Source organism: Lepisma saccharinum, chromosome 13 (genome assembly GCF_977018435.1).
Source record: "Lepisma saccharinum chromosome 13, izLepSacc3.1, whole genome shotgun sequence".
Classification (NCBI taxonomy): domain Eukaryota; kingdom Metazoa; phylum Arthropoda; class Insecta; order Zygentoma; family Lepismatidae; genus Lepisma; species Lepisma saccharinum.
Window position 1 is genome coordinate 29,801,177 of NC_139241.1, and position 18,263 is coordinate 29,819,439.

The following is an 18,263-nucleotide window of genomic DNA, read 5'->3' on the forward strand; positions in this document are numbered from 1 at the left end:
TTAATACATGACAGCGTTAACCACTATGCTATTAGGGTGAATCAGAAAAGGGGGGCAGTAATTTATAATTTGCAACACAAAATACTTAGTGTGGAAAGCGATTGTTACTTTTAATTATTTTCTAAAGCGCCGGCCTCCATGGTGGAGTGGTTAGTACACCTCATTACTCATCCTGATCTTCGCGATTACCCAAAAAAAGTGACAGAAAAGCGAAGTAAAATAAACCAAATCAATCAACCAATCATTATTTTCTAAAGCAAGATCAAAGACAATAAACACCTTTTGTTTTCTGTTACTCCAAATCCAAAAATGGCGTAATACAAGCAGCAAGCACAAGTTCAAATGATAAACCTTTAGTGAAAATAAGAAACCTGTATTAAAACAAAAATTATAACTTACAATTTTTTTATATTCAGTTAAGAGTTACCTAATAGAACAAACCACATGATAATGAATTAATTATAAGTGGACTCGTGAAATGAAGGTCTTTTTATATTTGAATACTACATTATGTTCTGTTTTTCTGATTTTTTTAATAAAGAACCTGAGAGACAAACACACGCTCACACACGCAGTTATACATAATTTCTTATAATCCGATCTATAATGGATATTCAATTTGTTATAACATTAATTTAATATATTTTGTGTAATACAAGGAACAAATTTGAAATTATGCGGGGAACGGTGGGGATTTCCCCTCTAACGATCATATCATGCAATTTCCCAATACAATCGCTCTCTCTTTCTCTCTGTATGCATGTGTACATACATATACTTACATATTATACACGTGAGATTAGAAAATTAAAATTTAAATCACATTGGAATGATAACGTTATTAGAGACGAATCACAAATTTACACCAATAGAAACACAGCATTATATACAAAATAAAAGTAAAACACAAATGAAAAGCAAAGATAATTATGAAAATTCAGTGCGCAAAATCATTGCAAAACAAAAATGCAATCAATAAAATTAATATTGACAAAACTAACTCAAGTATTCTATAATGTATGCCGGCGTGGTTAGCACATCAAGGGTCTCGAGAAATATAGTTTAAGGGATGTAAGGGATGATCCTTCCACGTAGTACACCCAATTGTCAACCTCACTTCCACATAGTACACCCTGGACTGCATTTTGCAGACTAACGAGGCTCTGGCGTCTATACCTACGGCCAGTATAATTTTCGTAGGAATGTGTGTGTGTGTGTTGTCCTGTGTTTTGTCCTTATGTGTGCTGAGTGCCTTTACAGCCTCAGCTTTTAACCGGTCAGATTATTTTAATATTTTAGTTACTACAGGCCATTACAGTTATGTTATTTTAGTTCTGGTAAGGGGCTGGATCCCGATAAAGTGAAGGGTGCAAAATAGCCTAAGTGACGCACACAAAATTTTAAATTTATATTCAATCATAGCCTTTAGTATAAAACAGAGATGTGATGGGGAGGGCCGGCCCCCGTGGCGGAGTGGTTAGCACATCGCGGCACGAGGGCAGGGAGTCCTGAGGCCGATATTCGGTGAAAACACATAGCGGCTCGGGATACCACTTTTGCCCAGGCTTTGCTCTTCTGCCACTTTGGCTAATCGCGAACATGAAAATCAGTGATGATATAATGAAATTGATGAAGTGACACTCAATTCCGAGATTCCTCTTAGCGCACTGTTCTAACCACTAGTCCACAGAGGCGACTGAAATTGTTGGAAGTGAATCAGTTTGACAAGTAGCAGGACATTACAAAATCGCAACGAAAACAGGGCCAACCCTTCCAAAGTTGGTGAGATGATGATAGACACTCTGTGTAAAATCTACTGTCCGAGAATCTCGTCTCATTGTAGTAACGATACTGATTTATGCTTTGAAATCGATAAGCGAACAAGACCAGACATGTGTTTTTAACTTGAAATCAAATCGCGAACAAGATATGCATTCTCATTCACGAGTTGAAACGATGTACCAAGTCATCTTGTCTCACCACGATACTCGATCGAGTTGCTCTTCCGCTTCGTGCACATGTAAACCTTTTAATTTACACGTTCAATTTTATTTATCCAAGAAAACAAATCTGTTAACATGAGAATGAACAGAAGAAATAAGCTACTAGTTATTTTCCCATTAAGGAACAAACAAATTTTAAAATGCTATAATTTCTTATAAATTAGCATGCAGTAATTATATTTTATAATTTATTAATTCAATTTTAATATTTTAACTGCCTAACACGTTTTGTTGTATTTTAAGCATCTTTTATACCTAATTACTTAGTATTGACAGCGAGGATGAATGAATTTTACGTACAGATAAGCTAATCGGGACTTGATCTACAGTTTAAAATGGGATCCACCAGGTATCGTTACAAGGCAACGACGGAGGATGGATGGTGATTAGAGTAATTGACAAGAGGTTAAATACAGATTACCACTCATCTCTGGGCTGGGGTTCGAACGCGGAACTTTCGGTGTCAATAGGCTTACTTTGAGGAGGGCGACACCACTTATCTGTCACTCCAAGATTATTTCAAGCTGGCCAACATAGAAACCAAGAAACAAAGAACATGCACCATGGAGTATGTTTTATTTATGTTATTCAGCCATCCTTTCATTCCTTGTTAAATCCTGGTAAGGAATGCTGGCGAGACTGCCGCCGCCGCGCCTTGTGTACAAAAAAAAAAATAGAGCTCGCGACTCGCGAGCGAACGATGAGTGAGGAGAAGAGTCGCTAAGGCGAGCGACTCTTCGTGCCGTCTCGAGAGTCGTGAACGAATGATGGGGAACCGAAAGAGTCGTGGGACTGTGCTGTGACTCTTCGTGCTGTTTCAAGAGTCGTGAACGAGCGATGCTCGTGGAAATGCAAGCATGTGTCGCAGCGCAGATCTGGAGTGCATTTTGTTGACTTTCGCTTTCTCACATTTGTTGCGATATTAAAACCAGTGATCGAATGCAAAAAAGGAAGAATATGTAAATGCACGTTATTACTAATAAAAGGTTGATATAATTATATAGCATTTCTGTGTATGCTATCGTACTGCATAATTTGCATTATCCGCAGCATGAAATGTAAACTGAAACAAGATACAAATATAGAAAATCTCACTCATGAGGCAGAGTAATGAAAACAAGTATGTGCAATAAATTTTGTTTGTGTGTGTGTGTGTTTACTGTTTACACATATATGTATATCCACACACATACAGAATCGTATTTGTATTTTTCTTATTTTATGCCGCTTTTCTTCAAATTTTAAGTAATCGCGACGATGAGGATGATGCGTGATGATATAGATGAAGGGACACTCGTAAAGAATATCCTTGCCCAGACCGGGACTAGAACCCGGGAACTTCTGTGGCAAGATCAAATGTCGATTACTTCAGAATCTTGGCCATCTAGTCGGCTACACGCACACACACATACACAAAAATGCAATACAATTTATTAATCTTGAAGGACGTACGTTGTGTTCGTTTACTTAAATACAATCATCTGCTTCAACACCTCCTACCCCCTGCCCCCTCTTCAGGCATGTGTTTCGAGAAAAAGAAGCTTGGCAACTCTTTTGAACGACTCTTCTCAGTGAGCGAGCGCTCATGAGTCGACTCGCACAAATGAACGGGTTGTACCCATCACTACCACAAGGAAAAAAACCTTCCGTCCAAAGCGTTCGCGCAACTTCCCTGCCGTTATCTGTGTTCGGGGCAGTGTTGCCAGGTCAGATTTGAAAAATTCGGGAGATTGTTCCTTGGAAACCAGAAGTTCTGCTACAAAATCGGATGATCTAATAGAAGCGGATGAACGACGTTCTTGGGGAGGAAGGGCGGTATAGTTGTGCGCACTGGGGGGGGGGGGGCAAGGGGGAGTGGCGCGCATTGTTTACGGTGTAAACGTCACAGATACTTTTGTAACAGTGGTGCTAAACCCAGCACCCTGTGTTTGGCGAAAATATACCGAAGATCTCCATTTCAGGAGTGGACATGTTTCAAACAAAAGAAAGTAAACCGCCCAAAGGAACCGACCAACATCTTTCATCTCTTCCGCATTTTCCGGTTAGATGGTGCGTGGAAAACACCCTCAAATTTGCCCTTTCTCAGCATCGACACAAGGGGTTGGGATGCCTCTATTATCGCGAGGAAATTTTATGACGGGAAATGGTAGAAAGTTGTATTCACAGATGAAGCTAACGTGCCGCCTTTCGTTGTCAGCGATTTTCCACAATCTTTCAAGTCGAATGCTAACAATAACAAATCAATTTGCCTTCTGCTGGTGTTCGGTGTACAGCTATCGATAGGGGTGGGCACGCGTCCTGCACCATAATGAAAAAATGCATTACGTATGTGAAATATATTTGGTGAATTAGACAGCATGTCTTCCTCGATAATTCAAGATAGCAACGCTTATGCTAGGGTGCCACCCATCCTCCCCATCTGCTAGAAATACACACACACACCCACAAACACATATATGTATAACATAATTTGCCCACGCTACGAAGTCAGTGTTTCTACCTAGTAAGGCAAGGACGTTTTTCACTGTGTCTGTGTCACTTCATCCATTTCATCAGTTTTTCATTCATCCGACGTAAAATAACTAAAATAGAAATAGAGTTTAGGGTGGGATAAAATACAGCCATCTAAAAATAGTAATGTAGTAAAAGTAATTAAATAATTTCCTAGCACAATTGAGTAGCGTTTGACATAATTTCACAGTTCAAACAGCACTTTTCACGGCTGAGTGGAGTTCCACTCCACATCTCCCCTCCATGTTCAAGTAAGATGAGCAGGAAACTTGTTTTTAAGCTGGCCGTTGGAGGTTCCATAGCAATAGTTTATTAAGGAATTCTCCCGAGAAATCAATAGGCCTGGCAACGCTGACGTGAGCCGGCTGAATTTTCCTTCCCCCCTGCCCTTTCCCGCACCCGCCGGCGCGATGTGCTTCTGCGCAGGTTTTTTTGCTTGTGGTTCCACTATACTGACAACGCAGCACTGATCACTCAATCGCTGCTCGACATCACTTGACCCCGCTCGAGCGCCGCCCTTGCGGTAAGAAATAACAACACGTCATCACTAGGGAAAGGAACTTTAGGTAAGAAAATGTTTTTTTTCTGCGATAAGATAGAGGCCCTCATTTTTGCCAAAATTCTGATCATAGCCTTATATGTCAACACAGCAAATTTTATTTTACATAAAAACACATATTTTCCAGTTTTCCGTATGTAAATACATATTTTGCGAATTTTCATTTTAAATACATAAAATCGCTCATTGACTTCATCTACTTCGAAATCCTCGAAGGAAAAATGTTTATTCTCCACACCTCTTTCATATCGAGAGTGCTAGGTTTGTTTTGTCTTTGAACACCCTCGCTGGCAGACTTCTGGCGCCTCGCCTATGATTCTATTGGGAGAAAATAGCTGTAAGTAGCTGGGGCTGGCTACACGTAACGATAGCAAGGCTTTTTAATGAAGCAATGCAGCTATTGTGGCTAGAAGGCATAAAATTTGACAATGTTCTTCTCTTGACAGATGCTGCAGCTTACATGCAGTGGTCTTGCCGTTAGCTACCCCAAAATGGTGCACATTACATGTGTGGCGCATGCATTGCATAGAATATGTGAAAAGATAAGAGCTCTTTATCCCGATGTTGATAAACTGGTTTCAAATGGGAAGAAAGTTTTTATCAAGTCGCCTAGAAGAATAGACATTTTTAAACAAAAATGTCCTGAGGTTCCCCTTCCCCCTACACCTGTAGTTACGCGATGCAGATGTTATGCCCAGAACTTTGAAAAAAATTGTATCTGTTGTAAATGATCTCGACAAAGAAGAATTCTGCAAGAACTGTTGATGGAGCCCTCCTTAAAAGTCAAATTGGCATACATCTCAACAAACCTGTCCATTCTCTCTAATTCCATATGAAAGCTTGAATCGTCCGCGAACACTTTGGAAGCTTCCATTGGTGAAGTCCGTATAGTAGAAACGAAACAGAAAGAACTCACTGGATCTAAATGTCTAAATGTACAGAATTTTTGGGGAAAAACCAAGGTTTTCAAACATTGTGCCAAATTGCATGTGTTTTGGAAGGAGGTGAAGTAGAGGAAGAGGAAGCTTTGTAAAACTTCGGCGTTAGTGACATTTTGTGCTTCAAATTTGCAAGAATTGTTTCTTGTGACGTGGAGCGATCTTTCTCACAATATAAGATGCTTTTTAGAGATAATCGTCACAGATTTACAATGATCCACTGCAACTCTTCCAAAAAATAGCTTGCTAAGAGGTAATCATTTAGAAACTAATTTCAGGTGTTTAAAATGCATGTTATAGTTTGTTTATGTTACCAAATGTTTTTATTTTTGTCACATATTTTCCTGTTTTTATCACATATTTTCAACATTTATGACACATAAAAAATAAATATTTCTGAGTTTTTTAGCACATAAAGTTCCGTTCCCTAGTCATCACACAACGTGCGAAAAAAAATTCTTGTAAAATAAATGCAGCTCTTACTTGCTTAATGTTCTTTTTATATCACGTATAACACGGGGCCTCTTTTATCTTGGCCACTCTGTATAAGCAACTTTCACCGTGCATGCACAAACAACAGTCCGAGAGAATACGACACACGGTAATCATAAACCGGCCTAATCCGTACAACACGCAAGTGACAATCGACATGAGCAGTTTGTTGAGTCGCTTCGGTTCGAAAGATTTCATGTAAGGAAGATTTGACACCGAAGCGACACGCGACACGAGCCCATGAATAGCAACATTGCACACCGTAGCAGCAAGAGAGGCTGCACAAGCCTGCGTTCGATTGGTGGAATCCCCAAGCGACACGGGAGTATCGCACCGAAGTGACAAGCGACAGAATCTCATTTAGTCTATAAGCGGCCATTCCCCGCGCATACGCTACCAATAGAAAGAGGCGACACGATACACTATAGCTATTAGAAAACGGCCAAGTCTGAGCGACACGCAAGCGACAAGCGACAAGCGTGGCCCCCTGGAAAATGAAAGTCAACCAAAAATTATGTATTTCACACATATAATTTCATTTTAGCCACAATAATGTGTGTTCATTATTGCATGAACACCATAAATTCAAATTTAAGCAATGTTTTTTAGGGAACAACACTATTTTTGGGGAAAATGTGCCTTGTTTGCCCCCCTGGAAAAAAAAGCCTTCCTTGCCCCTCCCTGCAAAAAATCCTGCGGACGTGCATGTGTTTTATGCTAATCAATGCGTACCGAACAAGCTTTTTGATGAACATGAGATTCGGAGGATTCATTTAGAAAAAAAAATGTCACGTACACATCTCATCGCTTTGCATATATACCTAAGTATTAATGAACTGAACACGAATGCACTGCACGTTATCTCTTTACTTTTTCTTGTCGAGAAACGGAGAAACTACAAAAACAGCCAGCACTCGAAAACCACAGACAAAAAACTCCCCTTTGCAAACTCACAGATTATCTTCACATGGGCAAACTTTGCTCTGATTGGCTGTTCCACATAATGCAGTCGAGGAAAGCCAGTAGCAATTAGAACATGTCCTATCCCTCCAAACCAGTCAAGCAGCCAGCCAGGCAGCCATCACATCCGGGCAGGTAGCCAGTTCAGCGCCAACTAACTGGATAACCAGTTCCGTGTGATTCGGCCTTCACTACATGTCTATTACTAGGTCCTCCCCGATGGCATGCCGTCGTCGCTTTTTAATCAAGGGGTCACAGGTTCAATACCCGGTGGAGGCACCTAGTGCTTCGGATCCCACTTTAAACTGTAAGTGCAGTCCCGATTAGCCTTACTGTGCATAAAGTAGACTTAAAACACCAATTCAATCAATCAATGAAAGAGTCAATTTCTAGATTGTTAGTGCGAAGTCCTTGGAGTTTGCAATCAGTATTCTTGAGGGGGCGAGGGGAGTGGGGTGTTGATTTTGAGAAGAGGGGTCGCAATGAAAGAACTGTTTGTACGTGCAAGAACTTTATGACGATTGTCCCCAGCATGGCTGGACGAAAACCTACAGTAAACAATGGTAGTGACTACCTCCACATCGTTTTGCGCAATGATGAATGGAAGGAAGCGCCTGGGGTAGCAGATGGTTGGCTGGCAGATTTAAGGTATTCGGAGGAAATGTCACCAGGAAGATAGTGATCTTTGGAAGTACAGATAGCTGAGACACAAGGTTAAGGTCGGGTCAGATTCGTTACGGACAACGTGTGACGAATTCGGATTTGCGAGGGGGAATCTTGCCGAATATAACTATACCAAAATCGAAGATATGTTGGAACATCGAGAAATATAGAGAAATGAGAGAATTTACTGATGAAAGAAATTACATGAAAATGAGATATTGATATGGACAGTCATAGAAAAGAACTGTTTCCAGCAACACGCAAGCGACAAGCGACACGTGTAGCTTGTCGTGTTTCTTCGGTTCGGAATGTGGCATTTATTAACGGAGGTTCGTTTCTAAGCGACATAGGTTGTTGTTTTGATCTGGTCACTTCTTACTTCGGTCTGGTCTATGCGACAAGCGACAGAGAAGTGTCGCTGGAAAGGAACCTACAGTAATGAATGCAATATTTCGAACCGAAGCGACGCGACAACCATGAAAGGATATCTCTCGCTCCATCTTTAGTTCCTGACCGCGAGGTGTGGGGGAGGGATTACAAACAGCAAGGCAGATTACAGACCTTGCTTTTGGTCAGTTCCTCAGATGACACGATTTTATGTGGAATTTCTCTAATTCCTTATGTGGGAATATATCGTGTTGTGACGATAACAATTATTTCATGCCTGCCTTACTATAGCTTACGCGTTGTAGCAGTAGTATTTTTTTTTTTACTTTGAAAGCGTTAAAAACATTCGAGCTGTTTAAGGATAAGCAAATAATTTCATTAATATAAAAAAGCAATCAAAGCCCTAAATTTTCTTCGTAATGTTTATAATATTTTCATAAATTTCTCACTCAAAGAAATTATCGAGAACAGTTCTCGTATCACAATATATTTACAAATATCTGAATCGGCATTTTAGTAATGTACTTGAATCTGGAGTACTATTAAAACAAAATTATTAAGCTTGAATACATTTAAAGATGGAAGTAATACTGGATTTCGAAAGCGTGTTGAAAATAAGTAGGATAGCCTTTTTGGATGTAATACGTAAAAGTCTCGTACACGCTGATTTGGGTTTCGAACAAAAATACTCTATTCCGAGTAAATAATTATTTGCAACTTGCTACCTCCATTTGGTGCAAAGTGCATAAATCTTAATCTTAAACCTCAGCTAGAATATCTACAGGGTAGGGTTGTTTGTAGACAACGAAACCAGACAGGATGCCTTCCAATGGAGACGTTTAAACGAATATATTATATAAACAAGGATACATGGAAATAGAATATTTATATGATAAGCTACGTTCTTCTATAATTCTTATTTACAGGTAATTTTCATTTCAATATGTTTTTTTTATTATATCTTTTCTTCAATTTGTATATTCTTCTATTTGGGCTTCCTTCTTAATGGATGTTCTGGATCTGGACTTCCTTCTTAATGGACGGTCTGGATCTGGACTTCCTTCTCAATATGGTGGATCTGGACTTCCTTCTTGTCTTCTTTGTGAAGACATTTATTTATGCTTTGGACGATTTAATGAATTCCTTTATCGTTTTTCCAGCTTTTTCCTTTAAGGTTTGGGAATTATACTACGTAATATCCTTCCGCGCCAACACTAACTGGGTACAACATAGTGTATACTTGGTGCCAAACGATTGACACGCGCATCCAAGTGGGTGCTACCAAAGTGCTGTGGGGCGTCGACTGGAACGCGCTGCCACTGATGGTAAACAAAATTTCCGCAATGGGAATGGTAAATCATTCAGACAGATGCAATATCTGTTCAGAGACAAACTTGTATCAGTGTTTTGACTTGTTTAATTTTCATATTAATTTACATATGATCACTGTTTTGATTTATCGAATATATATATATATATATATATATATATATATATATATATATATATTAATTTATTTATTTCATATTTATTCTTTATCTTCTTATAGTAGATTTTATTGTTTTTCATCTTTCCCATTAGTTTTATTCTTATTTATATAGTTATTCGCATATATTATGTTAATTCTTAATCTTGCACGCCTGGTGCTACCGTCTCTGTTCCGCTTTGGCAAACTATTTACATGATTTGGTCCTATTGGGTACGTAACAAACTCATTAATTATTTTGTTTGTATTTTTTCGAGACTTCCGAGGCGAGACGAGACTTTTCATGAGCCGTCTAGTCCCGTCTCTTATCTCGTTTCGAAAACGAGACAGATGGTCAGTCTCGTCTCGTCTCGAATTTTTAAAAGTCTGTCCCGTGGACAACACTAATTGTTAAAATTCACACTGGAAATAAAAATGTAGTAAAATATGTACAAAAATTAAACGTACGGGAACGGTCTGTTGCCATTTCTGGTGAAACTGAACGCAAAGGTTCCAGATATTCACGAACTGGAACACCGTTCTGGTCATTTCCGGTCCATTTTTCGGATTTCACCGTAAGATGTGGATCTCGTCCCGATTAGCCTCTGAGCATGTAGTGGTTCTAAATACAAATCCAACAAACAAAATGCTGTTATACGGTGCAAAAATCAGCACGCTTGGGCAATTGTAATGCTCGTAGGCCTAAGCCTAGGTCTATATATTAATTAATTGTCATTTTGTGAGGTTAAAAAATAATTTCTGCAGTACTGTCATAGTAGCCCATTTCGATTCCAGCATGTGAAAGCAAAAGAGCTACATGTGAAGAGGATATTAAAGTTAGGACATTTTCCAGTTCTTGATCACCTAATTTCTGAATTAAGGAAATATTTACTAAGGAGAGCGATGTGCTAAGTGGAGTTAGCCATTTCAGTTCAGTAGATGCCGATGAAAAGCGCGTATCTTTTATCTCAAATGTAATAGTTATTTAGCAAAATAATTACCTTACGTTACCCCATGGCGCTACAGCCCTTGAAGGACCTTGGCCTCCATTTAGCAAAATAATCTTAGACACTATACTTATGCGATGGAAACATTTTCGATCCCCCCTTCCCGAAAGATAGGTCCCAAGTTCCGCCTATGTTAGCCCCACGAGAATTTGAAAGGGAAATCTGTAGCAGCCAGGGTGCCAAATCCTGAGGGGGACAGGGGGGAATTCCCCCCAGCAACGATCTTGCCCTGAAATTCACCCCCCACCGAACCTTTCGGGGGGGGGAGAGTTTTGGTTCTAACAACAAACATAAACAATTAGTTTGGGAGTTAAATATACTGTACCTGCTGGAATAATATCTAAAACAAAGTCTCTAAGGCCACTTCTAAACCCAGCAATTCCTGGAACACTGAAATTAGCCCGACTTTTTATTTCTTCTCCATTTCTCATCACCTTTCGTCAGTTACCACACAGTACTGTACATAAATATATTAATAAAACACGTAATATAATTTAGATGTGAATTTTATACAGGAAACTATTATATTCTTAATGTCTTTAAATTCTTGCCCCTTAGTCACGCAAAGCATTGTTCATTGTCAGGCACGTATCTAGAAAATGTTTCGGGGGGGGGGGGGGAGGTCCGAACCAAGTGTCTCAGGAATAATAATAATAATGTTTAAATTAAAATAATTATATTAAATCAAATTAATACATAAATTAATATTATATTATTATTACACAAACAGGTAAAAAGACTGTGTAAGAATAGATGTATAACAGCCCATATTCATTACGTAGCTTACCTGTACTTAAGATCGGAATAATTTACATCAAGACAAGTGCCGTGGCATTGAAATTAATGTCAAGGGGATAAAATTTGAATATTTATAAAAAAAACAAAAAATGATGTTACATGTAGTTGGAGAAGTAAGTTTCTGATTAAAATTTTATGCATATTATTTTGAGTAGTAGTGTACATAAATCTTATTTGTAATGTCATTTAAAGACGTATGATCCCAATATAATCCTTGCCTTCTAAAAAGTTCAGAGGAAATTAATAGGCATCGATTATGCAACAAATGCTAATATTTTCTTTACTTAATTTTTGTACTTGGTAAGTTTTCGTTGGGGTCCGGACCCCTGGACCCTCCCCCAAAAGACGTCCTTCCTGTCCTTCAATGCCGTATGAACCCAACATAATCCTTGTCTTCCAATAAGTTCAGAGAAAATTATACAACAAAATCTAAACGAATATATTTTTAATTATTTAATTTTAGTACCTGATAAGTCTTTTGGGGGGGGGGGTCCTGACCCCCTGGAACCCCAAACTACATCTTGTTCATTGAATTGGTAGTAAATCTTAAATTATATATTAATATATAACCTATGGACAACTGGGGTAATTGCCCAGGGGCTCCCACCAAAAGGAAGCTGTGAAGGGCCTCGACCAAAAAAATCTTTTAAATATGCCTGTGAAAAATTACATAAGAAGTTATATTTGAAAATTCAAAAAAAAAAAAACTTCGATATTGTCGTATGTCTACACTCTTCTGGATCCAATTGTAAGATAGCTCTCAGTCGATCAGTCGATCTGTTTGTAGATATCTGAAGCTCATTATACCATGGATTGATTTGGCTGTAGTGTGGAAATAGGGCACACGTATTCAAACAATCAATTCTTAGATACGATTAAGATAATAAATAATCCTACGAAATACATAACTTTCTTTGGTGGAACTGTCTATGTATAATATTGTCTGTAAGGACCCGTTCCGCAGTACATTTCCCAATGTCGAAATTCTCTTTAGAATGTATTTGGTCTTAATGGTAACAAACTGAAGCGGAGAAAGATCTTTCTGAAAAATGAAATTAGTGAAAAACAGGCTTCGTGCTGCCATGGGACAGGATCCCTTATCCAATTCTTGTTTATTAAGCATTGAACGTGAACTTCTTCGTGAATTCGATTTCGATTATATAGTAGATGAATTTTCGGCGAAAAAGGCGAGAAAAGTGTGTCTACTATAAGTGTTAAGCCTTTGGGAAAAATCTTGAAGAAAGTGTAGTTACTACAATTTCCACAATGAATCTGTCGGTAATTGTCCAGTTGATGGACCGTGCATATGTAGTGACATATTTACTCTTAATTGTAAAAATATAATTTATAATAAATTATGTACGTATGTACAGTCCACTGCTGAGTTCTCTGTTTCCGTCTGATCCCCCTTAGTATTTACTATACTCATCTAACATTGCGACCTGAAATATTTCGTAAACAACAACAAATATTGAAAAACTGCTTTCGCAGATATATAGGTATGTGAGGGGTTCATGAAATTAGTGGACACAATACGTTCAACTACATAAGGAAGTACGATTTTCAACACAAACTTAGGTTTTTTAAATGGAAACCCCATTATATTTTCAGCTCATTTGAAAGTACGGAAAAAATAATTAAGAATGGTGTTTGTTACATTGCAATACGTAAAGTAAATATAACGTGAAGTTGAGCGTGAAGGCGCATCACTCACTATGCCGGTCGGCAGAGCCGAGCGCAAATGTCGTCACGCATACAGCCTGCACGAATGTGCTGCAGTTTTCCTACACGAGCCATAGATAAGTATCATCCAGGCCTTTTCAGTCTGAAAATACTATTTGCTCAGCAACAGTTCTGCCATACGTACACTATCACAAACGTCTGGTTAATCAGTGTATTTTGTTACGCCCTTGCTTTATTTGATAAATTTGATAAATCAGTTTGAAGGAAAATTTATAAGCTGCAAAGTTTCAAAGTTTAAAACTTAAAGATTTGTCATGACCAAACTAGAAGAGTTGATTGTTCCAATGTACTAAAAATTATGACGTAAATAAATGAACGCCAATTAAAAATTAGAAATATGTTAATGTACTAACATTTATGTATGTAACTGATGGCGGAATGTTTAAATTTTATACTTTTTAATAAACCCTTATTTGATAACTCAAATCAATAACTCAGTGGGCGGCCCCTGTGGCGGAGTGGTTAGCACATCGCGCTACGACGCCAGGGGTCCCGGGTTCGATTCCCGGCTCGGCCATGGATGTTTGTGATTGTCTGTCCTGAAAAGTCTTGAAATTGAAATATGAATGAAATGATATGAGTGAATGAAGTGTGATGGGGGAAGCTTCCGCATAGGGGCTTTCCTTTAATAATAATAAAAAAAAAAAGTCGGTAACGCGTCTGACTACCATGCTCAAGGTCCCGGGTTCGATCCCCGGCCGGTTCAAATCCGGGAACTTTTCTAACGGTGGAAGCGGCCCCGGCGCCTACCCAGCGTCGAATAACATGGGTACCTGGGGGAAACCCTGGGGGGGTAAAGGCGGTCAGGGGCGTGATGCTGATCACATCACCCCCACTCACGACCGGATCAAGAAAGTGTGGGGCGTTACCCTCACACCCCCTATACGCCTTCATGGCGTGGTGCTATGCACAGGGGAACACTTCACTTTTTTTTTTTTTTTTTTTGATAACTCAGAAAGATGTATCAGAACCTTTTAGATAATTTGTCAGAGTTTACTTATGTACAATTCGCAGTTGTTGGGAACTTAACAACTTTCCTAAGCACAACGCATAGTATGCAGAAGAGTAACATGTTTGTTACGATACACGAATGGCGTCAAAAGGGGGATATGCATGTTACGACACAGGAATCAACTTGTGAGAATGTTTGTTTCAAGCGTCAACTTCAGGTTACATTTACTTGAGAACTACTTGACGTATTACAATGTAACAAACGTCATTCTTAATGCTTTATTCCGTACTTTCAAATGAGCTGAAAATAAAATGGGGTTTCCATAAAAAAAAATAACCTAAGTTTGTGTTGAAAATCGTACTTCCTTACGTAGTTGAACGTATTGCGTCCACTAATTTCATGAGCCCCTCTCATACCTATATATCTGCGAAAGCAGTTTTCAATATTTGTTGTTGTTCACGAAATATTTCAGGTCACAATGTTAGATGAGACACCCTGTATATTGTAGTTACAGTGTTTACTCTCCATAATATACTGTAGACATTTAGACGCAGAATTTTACTGCTGCTATAGCGCTACAATTTTCGTCCTGTAACTTTATTTTACTGCGCTATTCTCCCTGCAAACCATTCTGCGATATGTTCGATTGTGAGTGAATGACTACTAATTCTAAAATCATGTCTACCCAAGCCCGTAGCTAGAGGGGTCAGGGGGGAGAGCCTGCTTTGCTCCCCTGTGAAAAATACAGAACACATTCCTACCTGAAATTCTCAATAATTTTTACAATTATATCATGTGTTACTCTAGCAACATAACAAAGACACTTATTGATTTTGTGATTTATTAGGGTGTATGGGATTCCGTATAATGTCGTATCATAATTTGGGGAGGGGGGGAATTCACTTCCAGATTCAGACTTCGGAAAATGATTTCGCAATTTTCAGTATCAAGAACAGTTGTGACATTTTGAGTAGTCTTGTATTAAAGGTGTCTAAAGGTGTCGGATGTTTTTCTTGGATGTGTTGCTATGAACTTGGAACTGCTTACATTTTTGCTTCATGTGGTAGAGAGAGGGAGTGGATATTTCATTTTTGTTACTTATCATTGCTTTGCTGCCACTTCTAGCTTATCGCAACAATGACTGATGACGTGAAATTGATGAAGACACACTCATAAACAGTGCCGTAACCACAGGGGGGCATGGGGCATTACCGCCCCCCGACCTTGGACGGAAGTCCATTCTAGGAGAAGCAAACATTGAAGTAAAAAAACAAGACTAGGAGAATCTAAGAATAGCAGGACAATTGGATACTCATGATGGAATTAGTTTTTACGCGTTCCTTGCATTTTCTTCCAGACGGTCAAGGGTACTTGCCCCCCTCCATTTCAAATTTTATACAAATAAAAATACATTTCGTAAAATTTTCTTGTTCGCTTCACTCGCAATATCTGCTATTCTTATAGTCCAAGTTCAGAGCTTTGGGACGGCGGGAGTCGGCCCTGGGAGCCAAATGATCTATAGTAAATAAAAATGTTAAAGAGAATGCCATGGCGCGCCGTAAAGTTATTTGCGCCCTATTAAAACAATTTCTTTCTATGAAACTTAATATGAAATATTAAAGATGACACTGTAATCCAAGAAGTCATTGATCAGTCAAGGGATTCCTATTTGTATGCCAGGTGTCAAAACATGTATTTCAACTATAATATAATACAATTCACAATATTTTGCAAAATGGTTAACTTAACCAGTAGGCAAACATTGTCTGTAGTGATGCAAGATTCTCCCCTTTGAAGAAAATAGAGTCTGTGGTAGACTAAGGGACCCATGCTTTAACGTTTTAGCAAGTACAAGAAAATGTATTACAAATTTTTACACAATTCATCAAAGTGTAGATAATATGTAACCATTATTATTTAATTAATTCGATTTTTCTTGCACAACACAACACAATGGTGTTGTTGGATTCACATTAGATACCTTTGTGAGCAAAAATCTTGCATACTGGAAACCAGAGAGAATAATTATGATCAATTTTGCAGAGAGGCCCAAAGCTGTTGGTACGTATTTATCATCTATTAACATTATCGACCTGTAAATATCAAGTAGATACAGTCCCTATTAGCTTATTTATGTTAAACTTTATATTCTTTGCAGTGGCGTGCCCAGGATTTTCGAAAGGGAGGGCTTATGTCTACATTTTTAAGTAGCCATTCCTCATTTTGCCATATTTTCCTGCCTATGACGTTATTTTTTTAAAAAGCATTGGAACAAAAGGGGGGCTATAACCCCCACTAGTCCCCCCTTGGGCATGCCGCTGATTCTTTGGCAGTCTGGAAAGATCATTATCGAAATATTGTAATTTGACGTTGCTCGAAGTTTTTATTGTTTGTTGCAGTTTCAAGACATGATCCATTTGTGTACGTACTCTGCTATATCTGCCAATGCGACACAATATATTAAGAAATTGCCCCCTCTAGGATTGCCTTCGCCCCCCCTACAAAGAATTCCTGGCTACGGGCTTGGGTCTACCATTTCAACTGCTGAAAATTGGTGGTTAACATATTGAGCTAATAAAGCTCCTAGTAAAAAAAAATAAAAAGATGGGGGCCCCCACAAAACATTTTGTCCAGAGTCCTCCTCAAACCTTTATACGGCCCTGTATATATATAGTATATACAGGGAGGTTATTTCAGTCGTTCACCGCCAGAGTGACGGCCGTTCGGCGGCCCCTTCATGCAACAGGTCCCGGCAAATTGCATTACAGGAAGTCCGTAACAGAAACCGCTTGTTTTCTAATGTTTCCACTTTTCACAATTACAGTTACAATTACAATTGAAATAAGCACGTACCTTGTCGCAAGGATGCTGGAAAAGGTGCCCTCCCAAATACAAATATTTCTGGCACCTTATTTCTGACATCTAATCTTAGATTAGACATCGCTACTTTATCCTCAGTTGTCGCGACAGCGCCGGCAACTTATCGGAGGTTGGGGGAGTTGTCAGCCGCGAGAGGGCGCTTCAAACTGCACGTATCGTCAGTGATGCCAACCGTAGGGACATGTCCCTACGCATAGGGACTTTTCACTAAATTTCGCCCGCGTAGGGACGTAGGGACAGATTTTGCCAAATGAGGGAAATCGTAGGTACTTTTTTCAATCTTGGAAAATTACATTTTATGTATTAGTTTATCTGGATACTTTAGCGAGGAGGAAAAAAAAGAACTAACTGACAAGTCTCCATCAGAATTTTGGAACATGTTATCGGTTACCAAAAACTTTCAAGGCACGTTCTTTTTTGAAAACATTTCCACTCTCGCGAAAATAGTGCTAACATTGCCCCATTCTAACGTGGAAACGGAAAGAATATTTTCAATGTTAAGTGATACAAAAACAACAAAGGGAAATAAAATGGGACCAAAATTGTTAAAGACTGCAGGAAATACAGCATATATCACCAACCAACATCTATCTCTTCACAGCAACACCATGTATGACTTCAAATAACATAATCAATAGTAAACGACTCAACGTTATTCATTAGGGGTGTGCGGGATCCCGAAAAGTCAGGACCGGGATCGGGAAAAAAAATTACCGTCCCAATCCCGACTTCGGGAAATGACTTCCCGACTTTTCGGGATCCCGAGCAGTCGGGAAATACCGAATGGTCACTTTAAAAAGTCGTTAATTCTCGACGTTTTCTGCATTGTAAGTTTTTGGAACTTATCGAAAATTGTAAATTTTTATTCTAGAAATGCAAAAACAATCACTTAAAGTGAAAATGAC